The 5,514-nt window shown below is 35.2% G+C and overlaps 1 protein-coding gene across 2 annotated transcripts in view; it reads right to left on the bottom strand.

Annotated features, from left to right (window-relative positions):
• Positions 1 to 5,514, bottom strand: part of Sdk1 (sidekick cell adhesion molecule 1) — a 521,957-nt gene that overhangs the window by 515,320 nt on the left and 1,123 nt on the right. The window lies entirely within an intron of this gene.

The raw sequence follows: 5,514 nt of genomic DNA, 5'->3' as shown, positions 1-5,514 counted from the left end.
ATAAATATATAAATAAAATACATATAATTTTCTTTATCCATTTATCTGTCCAATGGTACCTGGGTTGGTTCCGTAGGCTAGCTATTGTGATATTGTGAGTTGAGCTGCTATAAACATTGCTGTGGCTGCATCACTGTAATATGCTGGGATTACATTTAAGTCCTTTGGGTATAAACGAAGGAGTGGGATAGCTGGGTCATTCCAAGTTTTCTAAGGAATCTTCATACTGCTTTCCATAGTGGTTGCACCAATTTGCAGTCCCACCAGCAATGTATGTGTGTACCTTTCCCCCCATATCCTTGCCAACATTTATTATTGCTTGTATTCTTGATAACTGCTATTCTGACTGGAGTAAGAAGAACTCTTAGAGTAGTTCTGATTTGCATTTCTCTAATTGCTGAAGATGATAAACAATTTTTCATATATTTGTTAATCAATTGCATTTCTTCTTCTGTGAAGTGTCTGTTCAGTTTCTTAGGTCATTTATTGATTATTGGTATTCTTTTATGCTTATATTTTTAGATGAGCTTTAGAACAATTTCCTCAAACTATCTACCAAAAAAATCTCATTGGCATTTTTTATTAAAATATCCTGCGGCCTGGGATATAGCTCCAATTGGTAGAGTGATTGCCTTGCATGCACAAGGCCCTAGGTTCAATCCCCAGCAACACACATACACACAAAATATATATATATATATATAGTAGGTTTAATAAGAGATCTACTGATAATAGGTTAAACGTGTACAATAATTTCAAAGGAAATAGCATTTTTACAATGCCTTCGTTTCCTACTAGGATCTTCTTTTTTATCTCTCAGGGAGGCTTTGTGTGATTTTTCTTCATGTTGGTTCTACTCATTTTTTATAAAAATTATTTGCAGGCATTTAATAATTTTTATTGATATTGGAATTTTTTTCCTTTTTTATAAAACATAAGAAAATAACTTTCCTTTTAACCATTCCTATTCTTACTGAAATGAAAAAAATAAAGATACACCAAATTTCTATTGTTGGAGTGAATTGAAAAAGAGATAGGTCTCATAAGAAAATTGTAAGATTTTCAGTGGTTTAGAGTATCCAATTATTCCTCTTTGTACAACTTAATATTGCACTAACATTAAGAAATTCTTTGCACATGCATACACAAGTACACACATTAAATATAAGCATAACATTTTTCCAAAGTAGAAAGTAATTTACAGTAAATATTTCCTGGAAAAAATAGATGCAAATATACCTAAGACACTCATATAAGCTTGGCTTACCTATTGAAACTACTATGAATTTGCCAGTGTCACGTGTGCCTATATTCAGAATATTCACATGAAACATAACATTTTAACTGCACTGAAATAGCAAAGAAAATGCTATTTTTAAGCAAAGCTAGAAATGGTGAAATTATTTATTTGCTGTTTATAAGATTAGCATTGTCATAACTGATACCAAAGAAAGAAAAATAGTGGCTCACTTTCAGGTAAGAAACAGGTACCACTTTCATAAAGAATCCACATGTCCCAATTTGAGATTTAGAAAGGTGTCACAAAGGGTAACATATGAAAGCTGAAGATGCTTACTGGAAGAAAGTAGATGAAAGAGTCATTGGAAAAAATAGCATAAGATTTTTGGACAGATATATCTTGGAAAAATGATGACAAAATATGATGGATTTCTGATAACCCATATGAGTACCTGAAGCCCTCAGTGAACAGAATGTAATTCATCACATCTACCCCAAACCATTTTTCCTCCAGAATAACCCCTTCTTTGTAACAAGTTTCCAGTGAAATGTAGTAAAGCATTTACTTCATTTCAATGGCCTATACATAATGAGTCACTCCCTCATTCTTTCTCAATATAACCAGCAGTGATTGTCTGGTAATGGCCTATCAAGGCATTTTTCAAATGAACAGACAAAATTTGCAAGTGAACGGAGGAAGGCAAAACAAAACACCTCAATAACTTTGAAGTTAACACCAAAACTGTTCTATCCTAAGTTTAAGAAGTTGCATATAACCATGACACACTGTTCATTTGGGGATTTCAAAATAAAACTATTACACAACAATTTTAAATACATACGGAAGAACGCAAATAATACTGTGATTTGACATCTGTCTTTATCCATGTTCAGTAAAAAAAAGTCCAATAGATAGAACTTCAATATTTTTCTTTCTCAGTCTTACATCCCTAAAGTGTAGTCCCACAGGAAGACACCTAGTGTAGCTGTGCACCTTTCCTCTGTGAAGTGGGAGAAATACAAGGATAGGAAAAGACAATTGGCAAGGAGCCTGTATAAAAGGCATGTTCTTAGGCCACTTAGTTCCAGACTAAGGAATAGACTTAAAGATAAGAATCATATGATCATCTCAATAGATGCAGAAAAAGCATTTGACAAAATACAGCATCCCTTTATGTTCAAAACACTAGAAAAACGAGGGATAACAGGAACTTACCTCAACATGGTAAAAGCTATCCATGCTAAGCCCCAGGCTAACATCATTCTAAATGGAAAAAAATTGAAAGCATTCCCTCTGAAAACTGGAACAAGACATGGATGCCCTCTTTCATCACTTTTATTTAACGTAGTTCTTGAAACTCTAGCCAGAGCAATTAGAAAAAGAAATTAAAGGGATACAGAGAGAAAAATAAGAACTCAAACTATCACTATTTGCTGATGACATGATTCTGTACCTAGAGGATCCAAAAAATTCTAATTGAAAATTTCTAGAACTAATAAACGAATTCAGAAAAGTAGCAGGATATAAAATCAACACCGGGCATTTCTGTACATCAGTGACAAGTCCTCTGAAAGAGAAGCTAGGAAAACCACCCCATTTACAATAGCCTCAAAAAAATTAATAAAATACTTTGGAATCAATTTAATGAAAGAGGTGAAAGACCTCTACAATGAAAATTACAGAATGCCAAAGAAAGAAAGTGAAATAAACCTTAGAAAATGGAAAGATCTCTCTTGATCTCGGATAGGCAAAATTAATATTGTCCAAATGACCAGACTACCAAAAGCACTACACAGATTTAATGCAATCCCAATAAAAATCTCAATGACATTCCTCATAGAAATAGAAAAAGCAGTCATGAAATTCATCTGGAAAAAATAAGAGACCCAGAATGGCCAAAGCAATTCTTAGCAAGAAGAGTGAAGCAGGAAGCATCACTATACCAGACCTTGGCATGGTATTGGCACCAAAACAGACCTGTAGACCAATGGTACAGAATAGAGGACACAGAGATAAACCCACATAAACACATTTATCTCATACTAGACAAAGGCAACACAAACAAATTGGAGAAAAGATAGCCTCTTCAACAAATGGTGCTGGGAAAACTGGAAATCCATAAGCAGCAAAATGAAATTAAATCCCTATGTCTCACCATGCACAAAACTCAACTCAAAGTGGATCAAGGACATACGAATTAAACCAGAGACCCTGCACATAAAAGAAGAATTAAGTAGGCCCAAATTTTCATCATGTCATATTAGACCCGACTTCCTTAACAAAACTCCTAAAGCACAAGAAATAAAATCAAGAATCAATAAATGGGATGGATTCAAACTGAAAAGCTTCTTCTCAGCAAAAGAAACAATCAGTAAGGTAATTGTTTAGAGAACCTTCAGAACGGGAGCCTACAGAATGGGAGCAAATTTTTGCTACATGCACGTCAGATAGAGCACTAATCTCTAGGATATATAAAGAACTCAAAAAAAATTAACACCAAAAAAACAAACAACCCAATCAGTAAATGGGCCAAGGAACTGAAAAGACACTTCTCAGAAGATGATATACAATAATTAATCAATAAATATAAAAAATGTTTAACATCTCTAGCAATTATAGAAATGCCAATCAAAACTACAACTGGCCAATCCCCCAAAACCAAAGGCCAAATGTTTTCTCTGATATGTGAATGCTGATCCATAATGGGGATGGAGGGGATCATGGGAGGCATGGAGGAACTTTAGATAGGGCAAAGGGGAGGGAGAGGAAGGGAAGGGATATGGGGGTAGGAAAGACGGTGCAATGAGATGGACATCATTACACTAAGTACATGTATGAAGACACAAATGGTGTGACTCTACTTTGTGAACAACCAGAGACATGAAAAATTGTGCTCTATATGTGTACTATGAGTTGAAATGCATTTTGCTGTCATGTATAACAAATTAGAGTAAATAAATAAAATTTTTTAAAAAAGGAAACTGAAGGCCTAGACCAAAAATTTCTTTCCCACAATTCATAACATGTACCCAACTTTGAGAACCACTGTTACAGATTGTGTGTGTGTGTGTGTGTGTGTGTGTGTGTGTATCTCACTACTTTTCTTTCTTTTTGTGGTACTGGGGATTGAACCTAGGAGTACTCTACCACTGACTTCATTCTCAGCCCTTTTTATTTTGACAAAGAATCTCACTAAATTGCCCGGGCTGTCCCTAAACAATCCTTCTGCCTCAGCCTCCCGAGTCGCTGGGATTATAGGCATATACCACAGTGCCCGGCCACAATATTATTATTATTGTTATTTTTTTAACTAGGAAGAACAATCTGGGTTCTTTTGAAACATTATTCCTTTCTTCCTAGGGCACCTGGAACATTTTGTCATTTAATTTTCATGAGAATCCTGTGATAGATGTTTTATTATACTCATTTTACATATGAGAAAAATAAGATCAAAATGGTTAACTTCTCTAAAGTCACAGAGACAGCAAATTGAGTAGCAAATACTTGAACTCAAATCACTTGCTGTTCAAGTCCATTACTTACACATGGATCTCATTTCTAAGTTTTCTATTTTATTTTTGCTTTTATACCCCTATTAACAAACCAAGCCCCATAATGTCACATTATACTGTAGAATGTTGCCTAGATTACTTGTGTTCCAGAAAATATGCTGTCTTAAATACATTATAATCTTTCAGTGCTTACAATAATCCAAGTGAGTTGTCACTGGCTCCATCTTACAGATCCTTATAATAGGAGCACAGGTGGCTGTCCAAGGCCACAATGCTAATACTAACAGGTAGTGGAATGAATTCTAACCTAGGGATACTTGATTTCAGTGTGCAATGATAATTCATGATAAATTAATGAAAAATGATGATAAACTGCTCCCCCCAAAGCACATAATTTTTAAAAACAGTAGGCCTAATAATTTAAGAGAAGGGGACAAATTCATATGTCTGTCAAGAGTGAGCAGACCATGGAAACAAGCAAATCAAGTGTGGGGTGATAAGGCTAAGAGGGCCAGAGGGCAATGACAAAAATAAGAGTTATGGGCTAGTACCACATGGTCATTGCTTCTGTGCTGGGCTAAGCCCAGGTGGCCTGTCCTCTGCTGACTGTTCTAGGGAGAAAGAAAAGCAGGGGTTTGGGGGCTGGGGTTGTGGCTCAGCAGTAGAGTGCTCACTTAGCAAGTGTGAGGCCCTGGGTTTAATCCTCAACATCACATAAAAATAAATAAATAAATAGGGCTATCTATCTATTTATATATATAT

Source organism: Marmota marmota, unplaced genomic scaffold (assembly GCF_001458135.2).
Source record: "Marmota marmota marmota unplaced genomic scaffold, marMar, whole genome shotgun sequence".
Taxonomy (NCBI): Eukaryota; Metazoa; Chordata; class Mammalia; order Rodentia; family Sciuridae; genus Marmota; species Marmota marmota.
This window is presented reverse-complemented; position numbering and strand designations above follow the sequence as displayed.